Source organism: Meleagris gallopavo, chromosome 16 (assembly GCF_000146605.3).
Source record: "Meleagris gallopavo isolate NT-WF06-2002-E0010 breed Aviagen turkey brand Nicholas breeding stock chromosome 16, Turkey_5.1, whole genome shotgun sequence".
In the NCBI taxonomy this organism is placed as follows: domain Eukaryota; kingdom Metazoa; phylum Chordata; class Aves; order Galliformes; family Phasianidae; genus Meleagris; species Meleagris gallopavo.
In genome coordinates, this window is record NC_015026.2 from 2,744,077 (window position 1) to 2,756,154 (window position 12,078).

The following is a 12,078-nucleotide window of genomic DNA, read 5'->3' on the forward strand; positions in this document are numbered from 1 at the left end:
TTTATCATTGAGTTTTGAAAGTTCATGAATAGGGGCTTTAATTCTCACCAAAGCTATGTTTATCTGTACAAAAATATACACTAATATCCAGAGGAATCAGAATGTTGTCCAGTCATCTTCTATCTTAGGGTCTTAACCTCAGGGAATTATGCACTAAAAGACTTGCATAACATACAACTATTTCCTCTTTTACATCCATTATATTGGACAGTGAAAGATTAAATTAATACGTCATTTCCATTTAAACAGTTGGTATCCATGAATACCTATATTTGAAAATTATCTGAGGCAATGAACACCAAAATAACCAGGCTGTTGCTAATGAAATAAAGAAAGGGAGAGAGAAGGAGAGGAAGGGGAGGAAGGAGATGGAGAGGAAGGAAGAATAGTTCTGATCAGCCTGCTGGGTAAGCATCACTTAGTAATCCTTTGAGTTGGGAAGAGTTCCTAGTGCAGGTTTGGCACTGGTCACAAACTCTGCAGCCTCCTCATATGGAAGAACTAGCAGCTTTGCAATGTTTCTCTCCAAATTGGGACGTAAGCACTATAATAGTTGGAGATTTAAAAAAAATTAGCTCTGATAGAAGACATAATAGAATGTTACATTTCTTGTTCATCTTCATGAGGTGAAAAAGACACCTTATTTTCCTTTCTATGTTCATTTTTCAAGTCTGAGAATTCATTTAAAAATCATTACATTTTTAATTCCCTCAAGCCAGATCTCATTTGAACAATAAGCAAACATCTAGAAAGGGAAAACAATTAATTTAAAGCTAGACTCATTTCCAGATCTACACATTCCCTTAATATCCCTAGTAACATAGAGGATGAATTGCATATATTATTATTACTACACATGCTTTAAAATCATGGCTATTATTTTTAGAACAATGGGAATTGGTATAGTTACAAAAGTACTTTTTTATTATTATTTTTATTTTTTCCTGATAAACTTCTATTGTCATAGGACTGAGCAAGAACTATAAATTTAGACCTGTAAGAACCATGTTGCAGTAGAAGCCGTCAACTACACTGGGACTTACTGTAAGCTTTTTTTTTTCACTTCTCTGATCCATGTGGTGCAGCAGGGCTGCATTTTGACTCCATACTACATTCTATTCTTGCTGCAGAATATATAATATTGCATTACAAAACCAAAAACCAAGAGCACATTGAGTCAAGCACGGCAAGAAATTAAGTGGCTGAAACTCAAGGCCCTCTTGTAAGTAGGAAGGAACAAGCCCAAAGAGTGCTGAAGTTTTATTAAATTAGGTGTGTATTTAACCTAACTCATCACTGAAATGATGAACAAGTATTCAATGGTGGAATGAAACATGCTGCTATTAGTATTACAATGATCTTCTACAGAAATCTGGACAACTAAGAAGATAATATGGATAAATAAATATTTTAAGCTATTTCCAAAGACAGATGATAGTTCCAACTCAGTATTTTTTGTCCTACTGTGTAAGCAATGCTTTTTCCTTTAAACAAAAGAGAGGTGAAATAATCCTAATGGTGACCTATCCTTTTTTTTTAGCAGTATGTTGGAATTCTACTTGAATGTTTGCAATGTAAACATGAAATAAAACGTAAAGAAGCACTCCTCCAAATTGTCTCTAAAAGAAAACAAAGTATACAAAACTAAATTGAAAAATTCTCATTCCTGCAACCTCCTCCATACACTTGATGCACATAAGCACAACCCTGGAAGAATATATTTCCAAAGGGAAGAGAATCCGTGCTCAGATATTATCTGGGAAAAATGCATTGAAATTCCTCTGTGATGAATAGACTTTTTTTCTCCTCAGGGTGACCTCTACCTTCAGAATATGATGGTTTTATTATGATTAATAAATTTCATTTCCACAGAGGAAAGGAACAGTGTCAGCTTAAACTTAAAGCAAGTAGGTTTCTTTTTAAATGCTAATTTTTAAACACGCCTATGCATGACACCAAATTTAGAAGCTCAGAAGGTTAGCAGAATACATTCCGATTTCCATGCTGAAAATAGTAAGGATTTAAACTATGTTGTCACACTGAAAATCAGTAAGCTAGTACATAGCTGTTGGTTCATTTATTCACATGCCAGAATGCTTATTTCTTATTAAAATTAGTGGTATTTAAATGCTTTCTGACAGTTTACCCTGAAAATAATCACTCCACGTAAACAATTTAGTACAATTTTGCACATGCAAATAGCAAAGTATTTTCAAAGAATTAATAGTCAATGCGATTGTATGTTCTACAAAATCTTAAATCAATTTATATATGCCAAGTTGTACACTTATAAACCCTTGATTCAGGAACACAAGTGATGAACAATTCTGATCCACTAGAAATGAGAACAAAGTAAGCTCCACTGTTTTTCAGTATGTCTAGAATAAGTATTCAGAACACAGCAGGAAAATATCCCCTAATGTTTGCTAGCATTTTGTTTTACTGGCACTGTTTTTTAACTACACCAACACCTTTCTATGTAATACTAAGAAAAAATTCAACTTTGCAATGCCAACACGCGTAGCATTGTGGCTGCAAACTATTTACCAGCAGCTCAATGCTGAAATCCTTTGCTCAGGCTATGCCTCAATTTCTTCAGCGATTTTCATTACAAGCTTTAAAATTGCTTAAATATTGCGCAAAAGGGCAGTTTGTTGTCCAATACAAATAGAAAAAGAGAATTGGAGAAATTTCTTTTATCAGGGTCTCTGAAATTAAATCTCTCTTTGTAGATCACCAGGAGTAGGTATTGCTGGAACCTCTTAAATAGGAAAGTATGCCCTTCTCTAATTTTAATGACCATTTTAGGTTCTTTGGTACTGTGGCTATGTTTCATTATACATCTAGGACAGAGTGTGGAACTCTGACACTCACTGGAAACATCTGGAAGCTCCTTAACTGCATATCTACTGTAGGGTTTAATGACAACATTAATAAAGGAAAATTCAAAGTACAGAATATGCAACAAGTTAAAACATTTTCCTCAAGTGTTGCAAAACATAAAATTAGATCTGTAAACACAATTTAATGAACACATCTTTTTGAACTCAATCATTTTTCTCTATTTCTTAGAAGACTGGAAGATATTACCAGAACTACAGAAAATGATGGTTCTGTTCTTAAATAAAAACAGAAGTTAAAACCTCAACCAGTAGTCAAGTAAAAACTAAAACTGAAAATAGTAGAACAGCCTAACTCTGTGATCTAATTCCCTGTTACTTGCCATATTACCAGCAAAACATATGGATCTGCTGGGAAGCTCATACATCTACCTCTCCTCAATATCCACTCATTTACTAGCTTTGATTTATAATTGAAAGATCAAGTCATAAAATCGCTGCTTCTTCAGACCTACATGTATCGAGTCTTCAGAAAGAACAAGCTTAAATTACCAAAACACTTGCACTGACACTTATTACTAAATTTTACAAAAAGACAGCTGAACAATTCAGCATTCACTAGGTATTATGTATATATAGGGAGAATATTGTGCAGAAGAGTTTTATTTCCCCATCTTAACTTATCACCTAGGAAATGAGCTCTACTGCAGGATGTGCCTCTTGCTCTTCAGAGGTGGCACAGAAAGGGCAATCCTAATCTTACCTCCAGAACTGCAGAATTGCAATAAAATTGTAGGAAAAAAAAGATATGAAGGTTTTAGTGAAGTATTGGAAGGAATGCAAGGAAAGCTTGTTAACTGGTTACCTGTGTTATCCACATAAATGATTCCAGTAACTCACTAAAACAGGCTGCTTTCCTCTTGCTCACATGATTCTGATACTGGCACTGTGATACCAAAACCAGATGACAGCAGGAGCTCCTTTGTATGCATGCGGAGACACAGCGTTTCCCTGGGCAGTATTTTAACCACAGTCGCTCACCACTGTGCAGCAGTGGTTGTCCTTTTACCTGAAATTCTTTACTATGGTAGAGTGGTATCTGCACATGGTGTCCAAGGCATGTGCAGATAAATATATTAATTAATTTTGGATATAAATATGAAACAAGTGTAGGCATTCCATCAACTAAGTGAGCGAATCTCAGAAGGAAATGAGGAAAGGAGCCTATCCTACCTATTTTTACAAAACACTGAGGAAAATGTTTTGAAGTAGAGATAGTTTGCAGTCATTTTCCTGATTGTAAAGGTTAAAAATTTTGAAATTCTTAACCCAAAATTTTAAATGCACAATATTAAAACTTAAAATCATTCTGTAATAAAGGACCACAAAACATTCCTTTCTTCTACTGTTGATAACACTTCACAGATTTACATTGTTCAGCAGAGGACATGGGAAGACATAGCATCGATAGAGCACAGAGAAACAGCAAAATTTCAAGGTATGCTGCAGTGCTGAACTCCTGTATATCTTCAAGGCAGCGCAGGATTTCCTCTTAGTATAGCATTACCACTCCTAGGTTTTCACAGAGATGCAGAGTTTTTAACCACAGTCTACCATACGAATAGGGCAATAAAAGTTTTCCATGAAGGGATCTTCATACATACGATAGTGATAATATTAGAAGCAGTTCTTACTTATTCCTTCTGGTGAAATCAGAAGAAAGCTGAGAAGCCTACTCAGAAGTATCTACATGCAGGAAACAATTTCCACCTTTTGACTTTTATTTATGTCACATGCAAAATTATCCAGTTAATTACGATGGTCATTATTATTTGGCTCATCAATTATTGCTCACTGATGGGAATTTGCAGAAAGTTCAGTCCCTGATGTTCAGACGTGAATTTATTTTTTCCTGAATGCTACCTTACAGCTTTGTTTGAAATATGTTAGATGCATCCAAAGCTCAGCTGCTAGTGTAATACTGGTAAACATTTAAATAAATGGTAGCATTGAATTTGCAGAAATACAAAGGTGTAGCATTGCAGCACAGGTGACATTCCTCCTGTGAGGGTGCTGAATCAGTGCTGTAGAACTACCCCAGACCTCAAGCAAAAGCTCTGTCTCAGATTTCAGTCTCCCTGTTTGGATTTAAAAGATGCCAAAGGCAACTTCCACAAACATGTGGGGACTTCACTTGACATCTGCTTAAAAATATAACATGCTATCAACACCCCTTTTTTGTATAATTTCCTTCTCAGGAAGACAGACTATCTATATGTTCATAATAAAAAGCCACTGGGGAAACTGAGGCTTTGCGATCAGCTGACATTTATTAATCTGTCAAACTTCAGAGAAAAACAAGTATTTGTCTGATCCGTACAGCATTTGTCTATGTTGGGGCAGTAAATCCTAAGTAACTTCTCATCTAGATCAGTAATAAATAAATACAGACACTTTATATTAACTTTTAAAACAGGTTTTTGTGATAGTGAAGTTCAGTAAGTACGCATTATTTTATTTTATTTTTTGTTAAAAGTTTAAAATGTAATATGATAAGTTCAGGATATTCATACTGAATCGCTGTTTACTTAATGCACTGCTCTACGATCATACATACATGCACACACACAAACCAGTTTCCCTTTGTACTCTTTTCAGTCTATCAGAGAAAAAAAATCTGGTTGCTTCATTCAAAGAACAGTACAGGGGATGCACACGTGCTTGTAGGCACTTGTTGAGGGCAAACACAGATTATTCACTATTTCTGTTATCAAAGACGCTTCACATTGCAAATCCTCCATTTACAAATCACAGAACCTCAGCTTTACCTAATCTTGTCATGCTGTCACAATTGACTAGCCATGCGAACTGACCTAGAACTGTAAGCATAGGGAAGGTAAGCTGTCAAAGAGATAATGACAAAGATGCCAAAAGGTCTGCCAGTGTTTTCACTGGGTGAGAAAAAGAAATTAATCAAATTTTATGAAAGAAGAACAGAGGAAAACTAAAGTGTTTAGTGATTTTTATCAACTGATCCAACAGCTGAGCATTTTTACCATTGCTATCAAGAGCAGTAAAAGCAGTAACAAATAGGATTCCATGTACGGTCTATTTACAGCAGCAGTAAAAAGAAATTTAAACTGCCAACATGAAGGACACTGGAATTTATAGAAGCTTAATAATGTGCATTAATACAACATTCCCTAGTTTCTGAAGAGCAAAAAACTCAGTATGTGTTTTCCAAGGTTTTCCAAAGCAGTTTATATAATATGTACTGTTTGGAAATTCCTTTCAATGATCATAATCTGATCAATATCCCTTACCAAAAACTGAAATATGTCTATGAGATGTATGCAAGCATATATAGCAAAAATTTGACCAGATGTAATTATGTACCATAGAAAAGATAGAGCACTTTAAACATTCTAAGCACTTTTACTAATATTAATTTTCTTTAAAATTAATGGGATATTTGCTATTGTTTCTCAAATTAAATCTGTGGAAGTATTCGTTTTTACATTTTAATGCTAGCATACAGTAAAATTGCAAGAATTTGTGCAATCATGTTCATTAAAATTTGCCAATATTCTTTTCAAACTTTTGATAATACAGAGGTTTGTTTCTTTAAGCTGCCTGCTTTTATAATGGATTTCTCCTGGAGATGAAAATTAAACCTTTCCTCGTTTAATCTGTTTTCAAGACTGTATCTTTCTCCAAAGAGAAGTCAGTAACTTAACCCAGGACTGTAAACTTCTAAAGCTTTATAATGCACTTCTTTTACACATACACACATTCCTGCCTCACGGGGATGACTCTGCCCAGATATGTAAATAAATACAGCTACAATTGGATAGATGTTGTATTCACCTCCACCAAACTTCATTCTGAATTCAAGCGTATACATACCCTTGCCTTTCTCTCTGTTATTTCAAAATCATAAAATGCATATACTCTTGGGGGAAAATACTACCGGCTGTACAATCACACTGGATTTTTTTTGTTAGGAGATGGAAGTTAGATGACAGTTAATAACTGGAGGAAGAAAGCAAAAATGGTATAAATATAGAATAATGATCCTGCCCCATTTTAACATAAAAATCATAAAATGCAGGTACATAAACTTGGAAAAGGCACTATAAATATTTTTTCTTTAAGAGCTATAAATTTCAGCTTTACAAAACCTAAAAGACAAAGAAATATTGATTACTGATTTGAAAAATTGATTTAAAATGTTAAAGATACAAAATTAACTATGTTCTCTAGCCAACAAGTAAATAAACCATGTTTTTTCTTCTGGGTCTCTTTCTGACTTATAAGGAGACTGATAGGGTAAGATCCCCTTAGCCCCCATCACAATTAATACTCCTCTAATATAACCATTGTCAGAGTTCTGCTAGAGGAAATTCTTCAGAGATCCTTGTTAAAATTGCATCAACAAGCTGAAAGGAGGTCTCAGTTTCCCTACCTCTGATCTAGCTCAGGTCTGTTTGCATACTCTTTAATCATGCCTGCCAGAGAAGATCTATCCCAGAAGCATAGAACTTCTCTTCTGAAGAGTAATTATTTTTAGCTTCAAAATGCTCTGGATAATAGAGTAAAATATTTTTAAATTTCCCATGGAAGGATCCCTCTGTCACACACTTGCATATTCTTGCATATATTTTCTTTATATAACGTTCATTGAATAATAGATATACATACATGAATAGAAATGTATATATCGACATATTACCCTATCGTGTTTGATTTCAATATTACTTCATTTCTAAATTAGGAAAAACAAACAAACAAACAAAAAATTTGAAATAAAAATAAAAATAAAATAAAGTCATGTGGCTTAGGGTTAAGTATTGTCTGGAAGAAATGATAAAGCATTAGGAAGAAAAGAATGAATATTATCAGTAGAATCACCCAAGACTTCCATTTCCATTTAACAATAGAGTTCCAAACAAAAGTTTACTTGTTACATGATGAGTTTAACCCTACAAACACATATATTCTTCACAAGGAAACAATACAAACACACGTACTCACATTTAAAACATGTAGCATATTATCAGTATCTTATCTTACACCAATCTGGCAAACACTTGAATTGCTCTAATTGATTTTAGGAACATTACTAGCATATAATATTGTATCATAGACGTTTTGTGTACATCTGAAAAATCAAATGACAGCTACTGTTCTGAAAGAGTATATGTCTATGTATACTTCATGTAGTGAAACACAGAACATCAGATAATAAGTTGAATGTCAGCTTACAAATCTGAAAGGCCAAATGCAATTTTGGTAACTTGTTCCATAATGGAAAAGGGGTCAGTGTATGCTGTAGTTGGTTGATTTTTTTTTTTTTTCTTTTCTTTCTTAAATATAGCCAGAATTCCTTTAAATTCTATCACTAAAATTTAAATATACAAAGAACAGAAAATAGAGGCTTTCATTAGCTTGCTCCTTCAGATCATATAACAAAAAAGACCCCTAAAGTTACCTGTTGCTGATACGTTCATCATAGTGTCAAAAACATTATCTAGCAGAAACACTATATTTACACAATCATTGTAATAATGGTAATTTACTGGTAAACTGAAAAGTTTTAATAAATATACACAAGTCCATTTTCTTCTGTGTAAATTTCAGTGCATTTTCTGATGAACAAGTGTGCATCAGACAGGTGATGAACATTTCTGGAATTTCAGTGAAATGACATACACAATAAGTATGGTATAGTCTGGACACTTATTCTGCATGACCTGAGGGAAATTAATGTCTACAGATGTAAGTATTGCTTAAAAGGGTTCATTCTGCAAAACAAGGAAAGTTTTCAAAACAAGAAAATTATTAAAACTATATGTGTGTTTTAAGAACTCCAAGTTAAAAAAACTGCTAAAATAAGTTTATCTATATGCACTCTTCCAGGCACAGATTTATAAATTAGTCGTCTCCCTGCTGCAGTTCACTATCATCCAGAAGAGAGTAGGAAAAAGAGGTGAAATAACGAATGTCAGAATCCTGATCAGAGTCAAACATTGCTTTCTCAAAATGCATTCTGCTAATGATTTAGGATTCCGAGAAATCTATATTAAATAAACAAAGAAACTTGTTCTCTTTTTAAGAAGAACTTTTCAGATTACCACCAAAAATGTTGTGGCTACTGTGCAGTATATTACTATCTTAGAATATAGTGACTTTAGCTACAGTCTTCTCCATAAACATACGTACTTCTGTGTAGGTCACCATGACATAAAGAGAAAACTCTTCACTTTTCATTTACTTCCACTAATGTAAAACCCTCTACAAATGAATACTTCTTGATACCAACTTTTTGTGCCACACTATATATCCTTTCTTCCTTCAATACACGCATCTCCATGACTTTTTCACATATCATTAAAGACAGTGTGGCCAACACTGTTACTAAACACATTAGCTTTTGATTTCTTATGTAGCAACACAACATCATCCTTACCTGTATTAAGACTAACATTGTTCAATCTCTATTGCTTAAAAGACAAAAAATCCCTTGATATACTTATAAATTACCATTAATAAATATATTTTAAAACATTGTTTGTTCTTCTGTATCCATGGCTTACAACATGATAGTATACTAGCAAAACAGCTAAGTCTTTTTACTTACTAGAAAGTGATCCTCTGAAGACGCAGACCCTCTCTCGCACTATCTTATCCATAGGATAGACTTTGTGAGTGCTTTAGGGTCTGCAGTACCCTTGTGGGCAATATTTGCCCCCAGAGAGTTGAAAAGAAAACTCTTAAATCTATAGCACTTACAATGTCCTACACAGGGCATTGTATTGTTTGCAGTAGTTGTGGTTGTTTTTTATTTTCATTTTTTTTTCCAAGTCACCATCACCTTGATTGCACCGCACAGTAAGCTTTTATGAGAAGGTTTAACATATCCTTACTTTTCTAGGCCATACAATATTTAAACTGGAAATAAAACACCAAAGTCAGCAAAAATAACCTAATGTCTTTTATATGGCAGAATCTAGACTCAAGCTATAAATTAATCTATTCCGAAAATTTGAATCATGGACTTTCCTATGCTTTCTCTTACGATTAAATGCAGCATGTGAAAAAGGATATTGAGACCTGGATGGATGCATCAAGAAGTATCAATGATTGTTACCTGCAGAGGTGTTACAAGAAATTTCATCTGCTGCAACGAAGACGAATTGATTTCTGCAAGAGAAGATAAAATTCACAATACTGCTTGCTGACTGGGAAATGTGCTAGCTGCCAATTGACTTGATGTTTACAGATGGGGTAGGGTAAGGGTGCTTAATTTCAATGAATGTAGCAAGAAAAAGTGTTGACATATTTCAGTACTAGAGAGTTTATAAGGATAATGGGGTAAACATGCTGGGATCTTTAAAATGAAATAATGGTGATATCTGAATATGGACTATGTACAAACTCTTGCATTGGAAGCTTATGTTTAGTGTTACAGATATGTCATGTCAATATATTTATGAAGTCTAATAGAAATCGAACTACATATTGATATAGGTACTAAAGGGCACTAAAGGAAAATATGCAAAAAGTGTTTTTTGAAAAAAAAAATCGCAATTTACTTCAAACAACTTAAAGGAGAATGTTAAAAGTAAAACATTTTTCCTTATATATGTCTAACATTATTGCAATCAGAAAAAAAAAATCTGTAAATTATTTTAAAAAAATGACAGAGTATATTTCCATATACTGTCATCCAAATACATACAGAAGATTTTTTGTAGACTCCTAGCAGAATAAACTAGAAATATGAGTAATTTAATATAAACCTTCTCTTGCAAAATTCTTTATTAAAACCAGGTAACATAAAAAGAGAAATGCTAAATACACTAATATTTGAAAATGCAGAAATCCTGATTTGCCCTTTCTAAAGTCAAAGCAAATAGGACATGGGTTAATGGAAATTATATTTAAGGATGAACAACAAGTGATTCCTTTATACATATACATAGCTTCCTTGGATGATGTTTGCATCAGAAAAAGGAAAGGCCTTGTAAAGAAATTGTGTGTAATTATTTGGGTGCTATTTTGCCCCCAAATTGCAGCTAGTTCCTCTGCACTGCTAGGTATGGTGAAAAGCTGAGCTTTGCACACTTTAATGCAAGAGTACCAAATAAGAACTAGAAGGAACTACATCTAGCTTGTACAGAAGACTACCTGGAAAACTCAGTTCTGCAAGATAATGAAAACTCTGTCAAGCATTACCTACTCTGAAGCTTCTACTGACAACTGTTCAGTTCAGGAGAGACTGTATCTTAGGTGTAACAGACTTAAGCCCTAAGAGAACAAACTTATCTCTATTAATTCACCTCCAGCATATTAAAGATATTTAAAATTCTTGTTTAAAAAACTTGAAGCTTGCTACCTAACAATTTACACTTTGAAAAACAAAGTAAAAAACGAAGTTAAAACAAAACAAACTAAGGGATATGTAATCCAAACTACAGGGACAGGATTTAAGATCAGAAGTAGTAGCTTAGTATTGCCTTTACCTTATCTTAGATATAGCAGTACCTGCAGCCTAGCATGGATGAGTTTAGTGACCAAACTGTATTTTTCATTTAACTCTTTCATTTTCATTTGGATGTAGTAGGCAATTTTGTTGTTTTGCCATCTATAGTATTTTAACAAGCTAATAAATCTATCTTGCACATATGCTAAAGAGATAAATTTAAAAAAATGAAGGGGAAAAATTTATAATAAATACAAAACTACTTCATAATTCATAGATAGCATACTTTGTCACTGTATTTACACATACCACTTCTTTTATTATCATATCCTGTGAAAATTACATACAAAGAAACATAGATTTTTGCCTAACAGAAGCAATTTAGACTTATCAGCTACTGGCTTACAGAAACCCTCTTCATTCAAGTCTATGAAATTATGAAGTTGTCTTTTCATCTAAATGAAGATATCAATTCTACTTAAAAACAGCCACAAAGTGGTCAGCTGAGAAACTTTTTTATCTCCATCCAGAACACTGGTGTTTTCATGGAGCATTGTCTCAGTGTTACTATATCTTCAGATGCCAAAGTACAGAATTATCTGTAAGAATAATGTGCTGGCTCATTACTTATGGGAAGATTTGAGAATGCCAACTTTTTTTTTTTTTTTGAACAGGTGTTACTAAAAGTGCTCTAAAATCTTACTTTCTATTATCAACTGTCTACTAAGTATTAATTACTAGTAGAAATTTAAT

General features: G+C 33.5%; 1 long non-coding RNA gene across 1 annotated transcript in view; it reads right to left on the minus strand.

Annotated features, from left to right (window-relative positions):
• The window catches only part of LOC104913365, a 14,488-nt gene extending 4,394 nt beyond the window's left edge, over positions 1-10,094 (minus strand). Inside the window, exon 1 of the long non-coding RNA XR_795329.3 lies at positions 9,991-10,094. This is a non-coding gene — a long non-coding RNA (uncharacterized LOC104913365). The remainder of the gene's footprint in view (positions 1-9,990) is intronic.
• Between the last annotated feature and the right edge of the window lie 1,984 nt (positions 10,095-12,078).